Consider the following 20,461-nt stretch of genomic DNA (forward strand, 5'->3'; position numbering starts at 1 on the left):
ATGTGTGCCTATAATTTATTCATGTCAGTTCTTTCACTCCTGCTCAGAGATGCAGCCCTTCAACCAGAGAATACAGGTGTATGATTTGTCAAGCATCCCTCTTACTACAGTAAAATGTGCATGAGAAGAGAATCCAGCTGCACCTGATTGAAAACAAAAAGACACCATCATCCCAACAAGGAATTCCAAAAGATCAGCGTCATACAGTTTGACCTGGTCCAGGTGAGCAATTTTGTTTCAGCAGCGTCAACATTATAAGACACAAAATGAACGAGAGTAGAGGGGTACTTGCAGTGTAAGTTTCGTGTACGTACAAAAATTAGCATCCTCTATCCCTGCCACGTGACTGATTTGAATTACACGAGGGCAACGTAAGGAATTTAATTAACTTTGCAACACTGCAGTGTATGGTTCGTGGCCGCGCGCACTTACTGATGTTGTGTCCATGCGTTCACGAGCGTGAGTTCACGTGATCTCTATTCCCGAAGAGCAGAGGAGATGTGGGGGAGGACAGCTGCCACCTGATTTGCATATTGGGCGCCTGTTCCACACATGCTGAGACGTTCACCAATCAGAGCGGCACATGCAGCAAACCACGCCCGCGCGGCAACTCGTGTCGCGCGCCTCATCAGCATTGTACTGGCGGTGGAGCACACACAAGTTGTAAGTTTCTCCTTACCCCCACCTCTGCAGGCACCACAAATGCGGGTTTTTTTTTTGTTGTTGTAGTGCTTGATTAAATTCAAGAAAGTTTGACTTTGCGAGCTCGGAAACATTCACATCTGCGAGGGAGGTGCTGACTGTCGAGTTCACCAGCTGAAGCAAGCTACGACCGTGGAAAAGTTATTGTTGGGCTCCCTGTGGGGTTTAAAGTTCAGCTAACAGTAGCGTCACTGGCTACTAGCAGGTAGTTAGCTTCATATCTTAACCGATTAGTTTGGTCACAATGGCAGCTGTGTGCCAGCCACGACGTGCCTTGGTGGAAATACCTGCTCCACAGCCCAAAATTGCAGGTGAGTCTGGAAAGAATACATCTTTTTATTTTCTGGCTGCGAAAAATTGCCGTTAAATTCTTTGTGCTGGAGGCGCCACTTTGCTATCATGCTAATGTTATCACAAGCGCGCGCGTCCCCAGGGTTAACAGTTATTAACCCAGTTATATTGTTAACAGTAACCTTAATGTGCACAACTGCGTCAACTTCCCAAAACCACATATAAACTATACATTTTGCCTTCAAATTAATTCCACAGTCGGTTTATACTGCGTGTAAATATAGGAAATATGAACACGAGTCACTGACGCGCAAAGAGTAACTTAACGTAAAGTTTTCATTTTCACGTTGTTGTTTTTTTTACAGCTCGAATGAGGAGGTCCTACCTAGAAATTCTAGGTGCTCGTTTGGCCCCATCTCCGCTTCCAAGGGGGAGAAACACAACTACAAACACTAAGCGTGTGCAGTCACGTAAGTATAAAACGAAACCGTTAAATCAATCTAACTGTTATCAGCAAAACGATTGTGTGGTTGGTTTTGTGAGCTGACTCAATTAGTATGGTAACGGAAAGGGAGTGGGGAGGAAGTGTAAATACCGGTGGTGTTCAGTGTATTGTCTTCTGCCACTTGCGTTTCCCATGCTTTGAGGTTCGGGAATCCGACAGTTTACATCAATGAAATAATAAAGTTCAAAGCAGTAAAAGCTGTTTTGCTTTTACCTGTCCACTAAAAACCATGTCTGAAGTAAATGCCCCTACTTACCAAATGATGACTAGTCCCTTTTACATTCATTAATGGAAAGGCAACCCCCAGTGATTTGTTGGTTTCCCCCCTGCCCTTGTTTGCTGTGGTCTGTTATTGTCCCAATCATGTCCCTTTGTTTTGTAGTGGACTTGTCCATTGGTGGAGTGTGGAGTGGCGGTATAGAGGAGCAGTGTGAGAAGATGGATGAGCACCATACCCCCCTCTCCAAACAGCAGCTTGTACAGCTAATCAGATCACTCATCTTAGTTGAACAGGTATGCATCCTGGCCATTTCGCATGACCGTATTAATAAGATAAAGATGGTAAATATAATATACTACTCAACTCTGAGCCTTCACTACATACAATGTAATCTGAACTATGATGTGTTGCATTGCATCCTAGAGCCAAGAGCCCAGGATCCTGGAATCAGACCTGAAGTATCTCCAGGAAGACCTTCAACTAAAGAAAGCAAATGTTTACAGGTCCATACCTTACTCCCGGCTCGGCTCCAACAGGGATGCTCACTGCTACAGAAAGGCATATCCTCACTTGGTGGCGTTCAAAGTGAGTATCAGTGGTGTTGGCATGTTTATATATACAATGACACTTTTTGGAAACCTCCAGATTTAATTTTACTTATATACTGTCCAATACTCATTTGCCAGGGAAGTGGTGTATTTTGTACATCTAAAATGAATGAAATTGGCCCTTTTAAGCACATCCTTCTGTTCTATTCTAAATGACCTTTTTTGTCAGCAATGTATTAAAGACTGCTCCATATGTTACCTCCATGCAGCTCTGTGAGTTGAGTGTTTCATTGTGTCATCCGAATCCGTTACCTCCTTATCCTCCCCCTCAGGTTTCGTGTCAGGAGTGGGGCCAAGTTCTTCTGAGGAACAAAGAGTGGGACGCTGTGCTGGAACACACAATGATGGCATGGCGCTACACCAGCGAGTTGCCACAGTGGGATACAGCGAACCATAACGCTCTCCGAGAACAGTGTTACAGCATTCTGGCAGCTCACAGCCTCAGTGCTCTCCAGCACTACCACCCTGAACCCAACAGAGGACGTGAACTGCTCAGAAGGTAAGACTTAAGTTTATCAATACATAAATTGATAGTGCACACCAATTATATATCCATTATAATCGGATTAAGGCAATACTTAAGAAGGAAATTATCATGTAAATATGATTTGGGTGTGTCATTTCTTTCAACCTCAGAGTGAACCAGAAACTAAGTGGTGCATCTGTATTTTGTGGCACTAATGAGATGTTTAATCTATGTTAAGCATTTTTGACCATGACAGGGCAGAAAAAACTCAAAACAAATTCACAGTTGAAACTGTGATATACTTGATATGCTATCCGCTTACCGCGTTGCGTTTGCTGACGTGTTAGCAACCCATTGCAGACTTAAATATCCAGCACAAGTAATGCGACATGGGCATCCTGCTGGAGAGCTGTCTTGCCGCCTGTTGAATGTAAGTTCACTTAACTTTTATCCCTGGGTTGGTACACCAGCCCCTGAGGAACTTAGCTGGATCTCCTTGTTCCACTTTGTTCACCACCCAGGTGTTTACTTCAGCTCTGACTCTCATTTTGATTATTTTAGGAGCTACAGTAAGATTCAGAGTATAACTTCATGGTTGCTTACATTCTGAGGTAGCTGGTAAAGTACACTTGGTAGCTACAAACTTGTTTTCTGTTGGTGCCTACTACCTAGGCTCTTGATGAGCTATGAAACCTAGATGTTATCATATTCACAGGTTTTTCATGTTCTTACTCGTGCCCAGTATTGTAGTTGTTTTTGGTAATCTGGTAATCGGTTAATCAGCCCCAGAAAACCTAAATGCTGCATTGTTATTGCTGTGAGAAATGAGAAAGTATCCAGATGAAACCTGTTTAACAGATGATTCTTCTGTTGCTCTGTCTCTAGGTTGAAGATGGCTCAGTTGCACAGCCAGTCTATTGTGCCTTGTATTCAGGAGTTGCAGAGGATTATGGGATGTGCTGAAGACTCCTCCATGGACACACAATAACACGCGAAACACTATGTAACAAGCTGGCAACACCCCAGTGAAAAGTGTGCTTCATAGTTTACCTAAATGATTTATATGTGGTGTAGGGCCAAAAACATTTTACATGGTAGTGTTTGTTTGGAACAACCACTACAGTATTCTTCCAAAGGGCAGGGTAGCAGCTGAAAATGTCAGAAGTGCCAGATAATTCAGGTTTCAAACCAACCTTCTAAATGGTTGAAAATGCAATAAAGCCTCTTATTTAATGACATTGCGTTTTTACATCAACTGGAAAGTATTGTTACGAGGAATGTAATTTGTTGCATGGCACACCTCCGTAATGCATTCATCGTTGGTTAATTTAACATTACCTTCATATGTTAACAGCCTTTTACAAAAAAGTTTCTTCTTTTTAGAGGAACATTCACATTCTAAGAAATATTATGTTTGGTTGGTGCTGGCAGCGATATAATTCAAATGTTTGTATATTTTTAGAACTTTGTATAGAACAACTTGCATTGTTAAAAGAATGAAATGGCCTGTCTCGTTGCTTTATAAGGGTGTGTGAGTGTATATATGTTCTCGTTACTTTTCACAATACTTGAAACTGTTTGACTGTAGTTATGTTGTACATGTATGTCTTGTTTATAGAATCATCTGTGTCACTGATTGCACTATTGCCGTTTGTCCTGAAAACTTGAACATTTTTGATAAAATAGAGACCCCTAATTTCAATAAAGTTGTTACTTTGTACTTGCAAAAGGTTATTCTGTCGTGTGTTTTGGCCTCACTGTACCCTTGTTCTCTGTATACAGTCATGGATACCTTTTTTCCCATGTAGTCCACCAAATAGGAAGTTAGAATCCCTTTCATCTGTATTGTTTCACCTCTGCGGCCTGTGTGAAGGTTATGTTTTAATTCTACATGTAAAGTCTTAATGCATTGCTCTAATTGTCAGGTACTTGAAGTAAGCAGTTGGCGTTTCATGGTTCCTATCTGACAGATAAATACAGTAATGGCAAAGCTAAAACTGACCACTCGGTTACCAGTCAGACGTTGAATCTACAATTTCACATGTGTAATATGCACCTAAACTTGCTTATGTGTCAAGATGTGCTGACTTTTATATTTTCTGACTTCATCATGTTCTTTCCAGCATCTCGGTGAATGAGTGGGCGAAAACAGTGGTTTATCTACAATGACATGACATGCTTATTTCAACCCTCCTATTAATCTGTAGCTAAGCTAGTTTTTTTGTCTGAAACTGATTTGTAGGCTGTGGATGTTGATTAGTAGGCTGGAATAGCTGATTTGTAGACTGTGGAGCTTGCAAAGCGCCTTGATTGGTGGCTGCTGTGTCTTTAAAGATGGGCCATTTCAGTAGATAATAGGATTAATCGATCAGTGGATTGATCATTTGTCCATTCTGGCAGTGCGTGAGCCCTCCCCTGTAGGTTACCATTTTGTGCCACTAGGTGGAGCCCACGCTGCACTGTTTTCCAACATGCAGTGTCGCCTTCATTGGAGTCAGGCTTGTGACTTCAATGGTGGAGCAATGTTAATACCATAGTAGAAACAGCTGTTGCCATGGCACTCTGTAGAGTGAATATTAAATAATTTTTAAATGCTATTTAGGGTTCAAGATAATGAATGGGAGGCTGATAGGGTGAGAGGCTGTTGGCTGACATCAAGACTTCCTGCCATGCAATTTCTTTGTCAGAAAGACAAGTCTGTAATATTCCTTTATTACTCATATGGGGACATCTACAGTGACGTTGTTGTCCTTTGGGGGCTTTGATCTCCTATTATATCTACATTTTTTTATTGTAGGAATATACTGTTCTTTTAGTATTCGTCTGTACTTTAATAATCAGGATTAATGCTGATATTTCTCTCCGGGGTATTGCACGGAGTGGAATGTCAGGATATTAATGCTACTCAATATATGTCAATGTGGCCAGCCCACTCACATAGATATATGGTGTTAATTTGTAATCTGTAAACTGGAGATTAAATTGGTGGGCTGTTGGTGGTTCACACTCCCACAATTGAGCCCACAAATAGTGGCCTACATCAAATCCCTCTGGAGTGTTTCTTGTTTCTCCCCTCCACACTCTATCTTTTCCTGCCTCTCATTACAGAAAAATAATAATAATGGAACAGGGGATATTACCACAGGGTGTTTGTCTAAGCCATCCCAATAAATTGGCTATCATCGCTTGCTCTTAGAGAGAAAAAAATGTAGCGGACATCATAGAAAGTTAATGGCGATAATGTCAAAATTACCACTGCAAATTGTTCCTTCTATAAAATGTTCAGAAGTAGAACGAGAAGCTATTTCACATATGCTGTAAATGCATGCCCTGGTTTTCATTAGTCCTCCAAGCAAATGTGTTTCAAAGTGGGATCCAGGGGATTTCCTGAGCTACTTGAGAGGCTACCAAGAAGTACTTCAAAATCAAAAACACAGAATCGACTGTACAGTGAGGAGTGTTTTGTAGTAAGCACTGCAGGTTACTGATCTTGGCACTGCAGAAGAAACAACCCTTTAAAGAGGTCCAAGGCACACTGAAGTAGCGTCGAAGTTAAAATGCCTTTATTATGACATGGCTGCAAAGATAAAAAAAAAACAACAATCGATGCATTACAGCTCTCCTGTGCCTTGGATATTTTTTTGAGCTTGTCTTCAGTACGGCGCCAAGATCAGAGAGCAACCAGCTACAAAGACGGACCCTGTTTGTTTGCCTCTCTGCATAGCTGTTGCCCTTTCATAGAGCAGTAAATTCTGTATTTTACCTCTACAATATAAACACCCCAAACAGTGCTCCATTGAGCTTATCCAAAATCAGCAATAGTTTATATATGTTCCCAATACATTCTGCCACTGGGGGTTAGCCCAGGGGAGAATGTAGATCCATAGATAGTGATGCAGTTTTGTATAAAGCCACATGTAACAAAAGAACTGGGACAGACTCTGAATAGGAGTTGGTCTGAGGCCTTATGTGTGAATGTTCTGGAAGATACCCATAGATAGCATTGAAAAGCTGGCTTTTCATTTCGTAAATTATTGAGCCACGTTTTCAGTTTCTTCCATCGGAGATGCGTGGTGTCTAGCATTTATGCAGTTGATAGTGTAGTCTCTCTGAAGCGGCTTTATAGGCTGTATCTGTTTTGCGCAGATGTTTCACAACATCCATCTGGAAATATCCATCTTAGAAGAAGCAGAGTTACCTATTTACAATATAATACAGCCACAAAATATCCAACTGATTCTTGAGTTTGTACTGGTCCCCTAGACCAGTGGCCCATTGATCACAGTTAACTCATAAATATGACATGGTCACATGGTATCTCCCGATTTTACAAGTTGACAAGGACGACCTGAATGCACTATATAAAGGCATACAGTGGATTTTAGGATACTGGACTTTGACAGAGGCAACAGCTGGACTGGAACCCAACAAGTGAGTTCAAGTGTGTTCTTAAAGAGCTGAAATGTAGAAACCCACAGACTGCTGAAGTAGGTGATGCAGGCAGGATGAAGGAAATTGAGTGTACCAAAAAAAGTTACTTCATCCCAAAATAGCTCTTGCAGTGCCCTGGACATCACAGATGGATTGTGTTCCTGAGGAATGACTAATTCCCTCTCGGTAGAGCGTGAGTTACATCGGTGGTTCTTAATTCTGGACCTCAGGATGCACAGCTGTGCTGCTTTTCATTCATCTTCAGCCATCTAAAGAGGGGCTGATTTACACCTGGGATGCCAGGTGAGTGTAATTAACGGTAATTCACTAGCTGTGAGGATAGAAAACTAGCTTGAGTCCCAAGGAGTTACAGAAGTGACTGAGAGTGAGCGAACACAGCGACTGAGTGTTTGTACATGACTTGAATAGTCTTACATAGTTTTAAGTCCTCTCATAGACATCTGTACTGACATTCAAACATCTGTCGCTGCAGCTTGGGCAAACAGAGCTGAAATAAAGTGAAAGAGAGCATTTTGATGCCTTGTAGCCGGAATTACAATGAAAAATCCAAAGACCTGAGCAGGTACCAAGGACAAAACTTGTTGCCACAGGACTGGAAATGCCCTTTACTGTCTGATTCTTCAAGTTTAACAGTATTCTACTATAGTAGGCTCCTTCCAGAGAGTAAGCAACACTTTGTTTGAAATTAGCAGAGCTGTGGGCCAGTTATTCCTGTTATTTCATTCCCCACATGATCACTTAGAGGCACAGCATGTAAGTATTCATCGTTTTCCCATCTGTGACCTAGTAGCCCCTAATACAGTAATCGCTTTTGAAGAGAATTCCACTGATCGTCAGAATCACATTGAAATATGCCTTTGAAGTCGTCCGTTTGATTGGTTGAATATTCATTGCTGTCTGAAAAGGTTTAAAGCAGCAGGGCTATAGAATTCACAAGGGAAGTACAACCACAGTAAATGGTTCAAACTTCATTAAAACAGCTTGTATACTGATCCCTCAATCATTTATTTACATTTGTGCTTTTCCTGCTGTGTCAAATCAAAATGCTGCGAAAAAGGTCTGTTAGGCAATATTGCTGTATTCCAGTTCCAGTAAGTGGACCGAGAGTTAGGACGGTTTTGTCAAGATGACAGCATAATGTTTTTTTTAAGATTTAACAACTTGTGTTTTTGTTTTCTGTGGTCTTACAGTGATTCACTGCCATCCACAGTTCATTTTAATGCCTTGCAGCCATGAGCAGCTCCTCCACCAGGTCCTCCATGTCCATTGTGGGACAATGATGTGCATACTCAGAAATCTAGGGGATATTGTGTACTTTCTGGCTAATTTCCCAGTGTGAACACAGTACCTATGCATCAACAATGTCTTGACTTCCTACTTCACATTAAAATAATCATTCTCAAATTTGAAAACTCTCAAGAAAATGTAATCAGAAGTCTTTCCTTCAGCTGCACAAAGCTCCACAGTGGAACACTTAAACCACTCCTTTTTTTAACGATATGTCAATTTGTATTTCATTGTTGTTTGAGTCTTTGGTGTCAAACAGGTTTTTTAGCATGGCTAAACCATTCCATTTGTTCTCTAACAGCGGATGTTTCCAGTCAGTGAGCCCAGTATTTTTGGTAGAGAGCATTTTTTTTCAGCTACAGAAGAGCGAAGCAATTTGTTCAGTGGCAACAGGTCAAGAGAAATGAGTGAGCTCTATCAAATCCTGAAAACGAGTCCAGTTGGAGTCAAAATACGCAGTAATGTGCAGTTTTTACACATTTAGATTTAGATGTTTCTTTCTGGTATGTCTTCTTTTTAAGACCCTGCACAGCCGAGAGAAGCTGACAAGATGGTGGAGAAAGGGATGAGGAACTACATGTAACATAAGGTCACAAGTCTCATTTGAACCCGTGATCTGCACTTTTGTCCACTGAGCAAGCTTCCCTTTCTCCTGAATATAAATTGCATCATGCAACTCTATCTTCAGTCTACCTCATCAGACTCAAGGTTCAGTGGTAACTTGGCTGATATTGACTGACTTGGACACTAAGCGTATTAAAAAGCCGTTGACCACTGACAAAGAGTGAGCATCATTCGGCAGGATGTGTTTCTGAGCGAATAAACGACCACGTAATGGCACTGTCAAAACCAATTATGTCAAGTTGTTTTAGATGACTCGAAAATGTTTGGCTCCCGAATCTAGTCCCTCAACTGCAAATGTTTAAAATGCAGGTTGATTCTGCATGCCCCCTCAGGTCAATGGAAGCAGGTGCTCATGAATAAAAAGGATGTTAAATATGCGTGAAGTTATTAATTACAAGCCTGATATTTTTACAAGGTGCTTCTGTATTTCAGCTTTGCTCGTGGGGCACGGCTGTCAATACATTTCTTCTTCTTGTGCTTTCTTCCTCCCTCACCTTCCCTCTCCCAAGGTGGCCTTGGGGGCCCCAGTTTTATTCAGCTGACAGCTCTACGAGGCGAAGTGTCCCAATGCAAAACAGTAGGAGCAGTTGTCCCAAGTGTTCAGAGTTTTTCTTAGGCGCATACAATTATTTCTGTTATCCATATTTTATTTTATTTGTTTATTTATTATCCACGGCTGGTCAGCAAGGAGCATTTGTTTTGTGCCCAGAGCCAAAATGATAAGATGAGTATGCAAATGCACCATGGCACATTCAAAAGAGTCACAGTAATGAATTAAAGGAATGTTGGTTTTCTGTTGACCTTCATCTGCAACCAGTGGCAAAGACATTCGGCAAAGTTTCTTCCTCTGCAACCCAATCTTCTCCAAACTACATTCAAAATATCAGCTGTGTGCATTTTGCACAATTACATTTTTACATGGAACTGAAATGGCTATGGCAGTGTTCAGTTCCAAGCAGCATACGGATGGGGGGGGGGTGCAGAGGTCACCTTAACCATGTGGTCTTAGTCTTTAGTATAAACCTGAGCACTTAATCTTAATAAATGATTGAGGGATCAGTATACAATATAGCCCTGCTGCTTTAAACCTTTTCAGACAGCAGTGAATATTGAACTTTAGCTTTAGCAGCCGCTGTAATAATGACATTGAATAATTGTGGTCGCGGTTCACGTGTGCAGATACGTACAATGACACACTGAAGACAAACATAATCAAAATAGCTTCATATCAGTGTAATTTATAGGAGGTACAGGTTTCCACTGAGGTATAAGGGCTTACAAATGTAACATTTTCATAACAGCCAGTCTAATTAGAATAGAGATCACACTCTTGGTTGTTTGCTTGGGAGGGATGCGCATCTTGCACTTGTTGCTACGGAGGTTGAATGCACTTATTGTAAGTGGCTTTGGATGTAATTGTAAGTACAGTAAGATATAAAGACATAATATGTCGTCATGCAGCATGCAGGATAATAATACTGTGTTGTTATTTGTGCCTTTTGAGAACAAGTGTGACTTGGCTTGTTTTGGAACTGTTGTAAATCATTTAGCTGTGTACTTTAGCCTGACTGTGTGAAGGAGGGGGAGGAAAATGGAGTACTGACTAGACAGGGTGGTTTTGAGTGCTAGAAATCTCAGCAGCTGTTGGCTGGCATTTCTCAACACACTATTAAACTCTTGCAAGTATATGATGGTCATTTGGTGCTATGGGTGAGTAGCACTGGTTTCTGCAGGCACGTTTTTAAATCGTGGAATCAGGTTAATGGCTCACGACTGTCTTCGTTACCCATTTAGAGAGAGCTGGAGCCTGGCTGGAGCTGACTTTGTGCATAACCTTTTTTTTTTTGTACCTTTTTTAAAAAGGGTGAATTCGGTTAGTGTTCCCATTGACTACATCAGAGGAAATTACTACATGTCACGTTAGCTTTTAAAATTCAGCCACAGTGGGTGCTGCCTGATTGCCCTTTTAAATAAAGTCAAGTCAAGTTTAGTGTTTTAAATGAGAAAAGCTTTGTCGCAAAGTGCTTTTCAGGCAAACAGTGGGCTTGAATAAAGAACAATATTGAACACATCAAAATTCCTCCTGCCATCTCCCACTGAAATGCAACATGCATTACCCAGAACATTGCTCTAATAGTAGGAGCTAGACAGGTGAGCACCTTGGGTTCACTGTGCTCTGGGGGTGTGTTGTGTATGCGTGTGAGAATGAGTGAAAGGCAACAGAGATAGACAGTATAATGGCGGGTGGTGGGGTCTTAAAATGACAGAGGCGAGCCGCTGACCAGCCCCGAGGCGACCCGTCCCAGGGTCATGTGTCATTAGCACAGCCTGATTTGGTGGCAGACTCTGAAACAGCCGAGCAGCGGGGACAGCGGTGCTGTTTTCATGGCTGAGTGGAAAGCGCTCGAGGCCAGCACCTGTCCTCACTCTGCCTCTTTCCAAGGGAATAAGCTCCATCCAGGCAGCATCAGGCGGGCAGAAGATTCCTCCCACTCACTCGGCTGCACAGCCAGATGAGTGTGAACATCCATCACCTTATTTTGACAAAGTTTATGTTGTTGTATGAGAATGTCAAAAAAAAAAAAGCAGAATGTTTGTTTAATTCCGATCATAAAAATCATCCTTTTTTACGCTAGCCTGCCTCCATTAGAGTGCAGAGATCACATTTAAGTTTTTGTATCAGCTGTGTGAATTAACTTTCCATTCAATTCTTGTTTAGTATAAACTGACACAAAGACAAATTAACCAGGTTGCCCAATGCAGACTCTGCAGACACATTTGGGGAAGGAGTGTCCATCTTCCTCAGTCATAGATGACGATCCTCTTTAAATTTAGATCCTGAGTCACACACTGATAGGCGTGAAAGATCTGGAGTGAAAGCTAAATTACTGCCACAGAACCTGAACACAGAAGTGCTGATGGTGCTGAAAGTAGAACACAAAAGTAGAGAGCTGTCAAGCTATAAAATTACACAGCAAGCTGGGTGAAAAGATGATTACAGGCAATTATGCAGCAGCAAATGCCCTCTAAGGGGAGACCTTTCCGCATTTCAGAGGTTAGCTGGAATGGACACGCAAATAGCATCTGCTGTGTTTGCTCATGACAACGATGATTTCTCACACATGAATATGATTACCCGTAAGAGGTTGTGTAGTCAAGTCAAGTCAGTTTTATTTGTATAGCCCAATATCACAAATCACAATTTCCCTCATGGGGCTTTACGAGCTGTGCAGCATACAACACCCTTTGTCCTTATGCCCTCGATTCCAAAGAGGAAAAAAATTATAGTGATAATCAAACTATATGTTTAGTAATTTAGTTAATGTGCCTTTGCTACTTAAGTCAAGGATCACTGCTAAACGCTCAGCTTTCCTTAAGGACCGTTGCAGGTTGTTGCAGGTATTTGGATGTGTTAACATGTATATTGCGGTGCAGTATCACGCTCATTTTGTGGGTGGAGTAAATTATAGACTTGGAAGAGAGGCATGTGTATGCTCTTCTGATTAAGGTGTACCTGGCAAAACACAGTCTGACCTTGATTTTTAATTAAAATGTGGGAAATTAAGGTTGAGTGTGTTTTTCAGTGCTGCCGTATATATATATATATATATATATATATATTTTTTTTAATAATTTGATAAATAATATGATATTTCCCCAATAGACAGAGAAGTTTTGATTCTATTTTTAGTGACATCAAAACAAAAACATCTGCTGAAAAAAACAACTCACCTTTGTCCAGAATTGCTTTTAGTAGCAGTTATGAAAAAACTTCTGAACGGCATTTGCCCATTAGGAATATAATATGAAAGATATCCGTCTTGCTATTGCGGATAGTTTTGGGTGGAATGGCATGGAGAAGAATGCTTTCTTTTATCTGCATCCCCTCTTTTAAACTTTTAGCAGCTGACTTTGAGAATTCATGTCAAACGTTACTACTGGGAGGCCACACAAGTGGGACATTTATCACATAAAAAAGCATGAATATCCACTGTTTTTCCGCTCGCAACTGCACCTTTCATGTTTTCAAACGGATTGTGTGCTTCAGCCCTCCCTACACGCCAGTCTTCCTTCGCAGACAGGAAGTCATTACAGGGGCTCTCACCCCATCACAGATGGCCATTTAACACATCGCTGGCAACTGCAAATGAACCAGGAGTAGCAGCCGCTTGACTAGACCCGGCCGACTTTGCACAAATGTTTATCTCTCACTCACCTGCTGTGCTGGGATGGGGGGTGCACCTCAACCTTGGCTCGATTTTCACTTTATTTATTTCTATTTGTTTGTCACAGGGAGCTTTTAAATTCAGTGTGGAGGATTTTGTGGGGTTGTACTGTTGCAACGGGACGTCGTTCTCTCCCTTTTATTTCCTCACACTTTGCTGAACAAACACCATTTAGCACGGTTTTGAAGAAACCGGCGTAGGTCGGATGAGGACCTTTGTTTACTTTTTTTTTATTTTTTTGTATTTTTCTTTGAGGAACAGGGAGAAGAGCCGATGCACGGCAGGCATTTTTCTTAAAATCTCCTTTTGCTGCCCCATCAAAATTTGTAATAGCCATATTTGCTCTGTCAAGCTGCCTTAGCCTTTTGGTGCTTTTGGAGTTCCATTGGTGATAAAACAGATAAAGCCGACTTGACAAGTTAAAAATGAGAAAGCAATTGTGGCTGACACCCTGGAGACAGCCGTCCTCTCTCTCCCTGCCTCTTCCACCCTCTCTCCTGCTATGTTCTGTTTGCTCTTGCTCTCTGGAAATACCTTGCTTGTTATTTACTGTCTCTACTGAGTAAAATATTAACGAAGATACCTCTTGAGGATGTTTGCAAGTGCTGAGCGATACGACTGTAGCCCGGCTATTAAGGGAGAGAGGAATATAAACACAGGGCCTATTCATTAGTCCCTTCCTCTCATTCCACCACGGTACAGTATATTCACTTTCCCTGTCTGGTACAGGATGTTGTTGACGTATATATTGTGAGTACCTATGAGTGTAAAGGTGTGAGTAAATGTAAGGAAGGGAAAGGACTAATTGTGTCTGTTGCCATACATGAGTTAAACTTGTGTGTGTGAGGGAATGGCAGAATGTAAAGACCAAAGGCCTTGCGTGTGAAAAATCCACCTAAGAGAGGGGAAAGAGGGGGTTGATAGAGCAGTGTTGGCAAGGCTGGGTGTTTAAATCACGGCTTGGAATGGACCCTCGGCGTGGCGATTGGCTGTCACAGCCACAGATGGAGGACAGCGCCCACAGGAAAAGGATAAACTGTCTGATAAGCGCACGGTGAGGTACAGGGCTTCTGCTGGCAGACAGGCTCTTGAGAGAGAGAAAAGGGGGGGGGGGGGGGGGGGTTGGAGAGGCAAGAAGATGGGAATAGAAAAGGAAAACGAGTCAAGAGGGAACAGGCAACAGATGAATCTCCATCTGTGTTCAGAGGCGAGCAGGGATAGCGGAGAGAAAACAAGCCAAACAACCACTGAGGTGCGCCTTTGGTCTCATATCCCTTGTGGGTTTACCTCTCCGAAGGAACACTTAAGTGCATTTTGATACTTCCCACTTCTACAGAGGAACATCCAACCCACACTTCTGCAATAAAGGGCTGGGATGAGTGGCATCAATCAGCTGCTTCAGATATGGAGACCAAAACAGCAGCCTTTGTAGTAGCAACAACACAGTGTTTATTTAATCAATAAAGAATGAAAATGAGCAAATGGCAGAGACTGACCGAAATGTCCGGCAACACTGATCGCGATAACTCTTTCATGTGTTAGTGAGGAACGGAAACGCTGAAACCTGCGAGACTCCATCAGACTGAGGATCTGCCGCCATGGGCTGCCTCTCGCAAACTGGTTATTCACTCATGGATGCACATCATTCATTGGCTAACCTTTGGCCAAGTGAGGAGATGAACCTGCACAGACCTTTGGCCAAGTAGCCGGCTGGCCAGTGAACGAGCCAGAAGCAGGCATGAGAGGGGCTTTTGCGCAAGTGGTTTATTTAGCATTTATTTAGAAAATGGCATTGATTGACTGATGTTATACCTCTGCAAATGTGACTTTGGTTTCTTTTGCTATCGAAATAATTATAAAATGTCCATGTGTGATGGGCACACTCTGAACAATCCTCATAGTTTTGTAAATCCATAGATTCAGCTGGTTAGAGTTTTAGGGTGGCGGGTTTTCATTGCATAGCATCCTATGACACATGAAGTTCAAGTTCAAAAGATAGGTAGTATGGTAAAATGTGTCTTTAAAGAAACATAATAATATCCCTTCAGTAATTCAAAGGGATCTATGAATGAGTCCTAATACAAATACCTCCCAGATTGACAGACTCCTATCTTTTATTCCCACAGCCTGTTTTGGGTTAAGTGGCTTTTCCGCCTAAGTCCAAGCTGTGTATGGAGTTGGCTCTTGGAAGATGGCGCTTATCTAGTGATGTGGGTGTCTGTTTATAACATAATGTGAATTATAGAGCTCCTATTATTGCTGTATCTGATATACTGATCCTAAAGTGTTATTGCCTCCCTGAGAGATGAAAAAGAGAAGAAATAATAAAAGAAACAGCAGAAGCTGTTCCCTACACAGAAATTACAAGTCAATATTTATGTTGTTTTTTTTTTGCTCAGTATTTACCAAACATTTATTGGGGTCACTTCGTATAGAACTAAACAATGGCAATAAAGAAGGCTTTTTTTCCTATACAGTGTAAAATTCAATATACCGTAAATTGGAAAGATTATTTTATTGTGTGCAATACACAATATAACACATGGAGTGTGAGGCCCTGAATAGAGACACAACTGAAGGGACTGTACAGTACACTCCTCCTTTTTAGCTGTTTTTTACTTCTACTTTTAATACTAAACCAATTCCAAGAGGGTTTGAACTCAATGAATGTTGTTACCTGAGCCATATATAGCCTGATAGACTGCTGGCTATCAGATTTTAACCACCTTTTTTTCTATTTGGACCTTCACCTTACTTATAACTTACTACTTAAGAAAGCAACTGCTTAATATTTAGGGCAAGTAACTTTCTTCATAGTGGTGACCGAGGACTTTTGCAAATACATACATTGCAATATGATAGGAAAAGTATCATCAAACAGAGAAGTTAGAGGGCGGGGGACATTTCCTCCAAGACTGGAGCATCACAGGCAGGAGCTAATATTCTCTGCCAACATCTGAGACCTTATTCTATTAAGATGAAGGCCATCCTATTTTAGCCAGGATGGCCTAGCCCAGAAAAAAAAAAACCTCAGAGTTATTTAAAAAAGGATCCCAATATCAACACAGCAGCGGGCAAGAGTCAGAGTTAACAGACTCTTCACCAGCTCCTCTGTGGCAGGTGGGAAGAGGCCAGAGATGAGTTTCGTGAGGATGGTGTCCAAGGGGAAAATGAGGAGTTAAGCTCAAGTGCCTGGAGTCATTTGCACTCATGTGAACAATGGAGGTACCTAGTTTGGCTTGACTATGATTGTGAGGAATCCCAATTACAGGGAGCATTCGAAGTCTTGGCCGAGATTGAATTGCTGCGTTCCACATCATATCGTATAGAACATAATCAGAAGCAGCCGAGCAAGAAAAAAAACATCAATCTTCTACTTGATATTCCTACAACATCTGCCACATGGCAAAAAGAACTACAAAAAAAAGGCTAATTTCGGTTAAATTTCCAATTGTCTGGGGCGACTACGAGGCCAGTCAGGGTGGTAATGGTGAAGTCAGCAGAGAGCAAGGCAGTCAGAGGAGGAGAGGGAAGTGAAAAGAGCAGCTTAAGTGCAACATGGTGAGTCAGAGAAGTGACCCTCAAGTGCAGTTGCTAAATCCAGACTTCCATATGGTTCAACACATTTCAGAGCTCAAGTCCTGTAAAATCCAGAGAAAAACAAACATTAGAAATCTAGAACAAAACCTCAAACTCTATGTGAAAGATATATAAGATATATAATGCAATGGATCATACTTTGAATGTATGTGTCGTCATATAGTATAGCTTTGAATAGATATGCTAACAGGGAGTAATTACCGGGCACAGGATTAGAAACTGGAGTCCATTAAGGACGATACACTTCTAACCTAAGAACAATCAGGTAACAGCTAAACCTACATTACCAGTAATGGAGCTCTGCAGCTGGCAGCACAGTAGAGACTCGGTCAAGTGAAGGCTCCCCCTCCACAATTTCATATTCTCTCCTAATCACGTCAAGCTACTTCGAGCTAGATTCCCTCCCACGAACCACAGTTTGCTCGAGTTGCAGACGGAAGTTGATTCCAAGGTGTAGGATCAGACATTGTGATCATGCTCGTATTAAGAGTTCAATGTATCAGTGGGGAGGGCCGACATGGACTGACTCTGTTATGGTAGTGTCTTTTCGGTTTGGTGAGATCTTTGTGTTATGTAGTGTTAACATACATCCAGTTACTCTCGAGCTCTATCTTTGGTCACTACCAACTCCTGAAGGAAATATCTGGCTCTTTTGCTCCTATAATGCTCCACTATGTTCACCAGCTTTTGGATTTTGTTGGCTGTAACATAAACTTTTTTTAAATCGTCCAAGAAACTTCTGCGCTTCTAAAGGAAAATTGAGGATATTGTTAAAAGCAATATCAAGCAATATCCAAGTAGCTTTGGATACCAGATATTTTCTGAACTTCTTTGGTGATGAGCTGATACACAAATGATATGTCCATGCTTTGATGCTGGAGAACCAGTTAAAAACAAAAGAAGTCAAAAATAGCCAGCAGTCATTCCCAAATCCCAATCCATACCTGATTCTCTGAGCATAAATAATAATAGAAAAAGAAGTCTTGCCGTTTCTTGGAGTTGCAATCTCTCATTTTCACAAAACACCAGCAAGACATCCATTCCCAGCTTTATTGTCATGGGATAAAGGGGGTTTTTCCTCCTTTTTTTTATGCCAGCTGTACAAATTGATAGCAGACAGTTAGATGCTGCTCACAGTGCCACAGTCTGGACACTTATTCCAGCATCCCTTGGCTATATTGTATGTCAGAAGATAGGATGTGCAATATTCTCAGACCAAGAAATGAATCCACAGAGATTTCTTTGTGGCTTGTCCAGATAATCCTTTTTGGTCGGAGAAAAAGGAACCCTCTGCTTTCGCTCGAGGCGTCAGGGGGATTCTCGGAGGAGGCGGTTTTCATTTCAATTGCAGCCTACACTTGTGGCGTCTTTACCATGCTGCGATCCAGTTTAGAGATATAGAGTGAATGGCTGAGTCGCTCAAGCACTTCAGGTAAATCGACAAAAATCTATTCAGGGATACACTTTTTTTAAATTAAGACAAAGCCAAGACAAAGGAAAGGCAAATGGAAAGGAAATAGAAAAGGAAAAGTTAAAAGGCCAAGGAAAGGAGAGGATAGGACCTTATTTCAAGCATTCCTCTCTGCAACGTACTGTCCAGGGAGGGGTAAATATCTCTTTTTCATTATTTAAGTTCCCTCGGGCTGTCAGCATCCAATCCACTAAGATTTAAACTGAAAAAATATTGTCTGATGTGGTCTGAATGCTGAATAAAACTGAAACCATTTCCTTATCAGAGATGTTTTCATGTTGGGATAGTCTGTGTGTGTGTGTGTGTGTGTGTGTGTGTGTGTGTGTTTATGCTTATGGGCATGCATACAGGCGTGTTTGTGTGTGACAAGGCACAGAGTTGCTCCCATTCCTAGAAGCCCCCCAGGCACTGGGGAGCATCTGCAGCCCTCTCTTTTCCATATGCCCCGTGCCTCTCAGTCTCACTGAATCATTAATTCAGGGTGATTATGAATTAACAAGCCACCATCACTCTTTTCCCTGTCAGATCAGCGTGATTTTTCATCCCTTTTTATGATTTCGACATTAAAAGAGAGCTTCTAATTACGTAGGCAAAGCTGTCTCAGGCCGACGGTTTGGCATGATGATGCTGCGGATACAGTTGCTATTGCAATCCAAAATATTTCAATTAGAAAAATGTGTTACTTAGATTATCCCTTTGGAAATTCTCAGTCTGGGTGTTCTCAGTTTCATGTAATCTGGGGCTGATTAGGCCACAAAATGTCATGTAGAGAATTTTGTTGTATCTTTTTCATGTGGCACAACCCCCACTTACCCCTATCAAGTGGCCAAACAAGCCCAATATGGCTGCTATGAAATGGGAGAGCTGTGGGAGGAAAACAAATATCTTGAAAAAGAAATATTTCCTCATGTATTGTGTGTGTCAAAATGCTGCAGAACCGCACATAATCTACATTTCAGAGTATATGCTCGTCTCCCCACAGTTTGTGAGACCGTGATGGAAATCCTCCCCAGGTGGCAAAAGAGAACAGACCTCCCCTGAGCAGGCGGGGGCTCACAGATGCTTGCCAACACGGGGGCCTGAGCACAGCATCCTCCGGTTGAAGGGCGGTCTCCTTAATCACCATGACACCCTGCTGCTCTGTTGTTTTGGCAAAACAATGTAGAAACAAACAGACAGAGCAAACTTGATTAGATGTGTTCTGTTGGGAGTGAGATTTACAAGCTTTAAGCTGCTTTTTTTGGGGGGGTGTCTGACGCTGACACCAGATCGCAGGAAACTGCATGACATTGCAAGTGTTCCTGAACTTTTGAAGTCGCTTCTACAGGAGCCTGTTGCCTTTTGTTCAAGTACATTATAGCACAGGGATATTAATTAGAAAATCTGGCTTTTACTTAAATGTGATCATCTTATTTCCTTGCTCAGACACTGCGGGTTATAAAAATGTTTGGTCACAAGGTAAAAGGGTCCAAATGGTGATTATTTACCTGGGTGGGGCTTCAGCTTACACACATGCAGTATTGTTGTGTAGCTTGGTGCACTGAGCTTTGACCCCAACAAGAGAAAAGTGTTACACTTACTCAACAATCAGAAAAGCAAACGGCTCAGCTTTGCTGCTTCATCTGTCTCTTTTCTCACCAAGCAGAAGGATCCTCTAGAAAACAAAACAAAGCTTGAATTTGAAATAAAGTTTATTCAGAATTTACATTTAGAGTCAGCATACATTCCGCCTCCTGCTTCCGTGGCAACAGTTTGTCCCACCGTGCCGCCTCGCCGTTGACCCTCCTTTTTCGTCGCGTTGTCGCCATCTGCTGGACCTCCCGGGTGGAGCAGGCGGTGGCGCTAACGTGTTAATGACGTGGTGTGGTCCATTAAGCTACCGTACTACGGCTAGTCGGAGCCCAAACAACCGCAGCGTGTCCCCCGTCGTATTCATAACACAAATATTAGACCTAATTTAATGTTTTATTTAATGACAATGTGACCGGCGGGCAAGGGGAAGGCGACTT

This window comes from Enoplosus armatus, chromosome 24, assembly GCF_043641665.1.
Source record: "Enoplosus armatus isolate fEnoArm2 chromosome 24, fEnoArm2.hap1, whole genome shotgun sequence".
In the NCBI taxonomy this organism is placed as follows: domain Eukaryota; kingdom Metazoa; phylum Chordata; class Actinopteri; order Centrarchiformes; family Enoplosidae; genus Enoplosus; species Enoplosus armatus.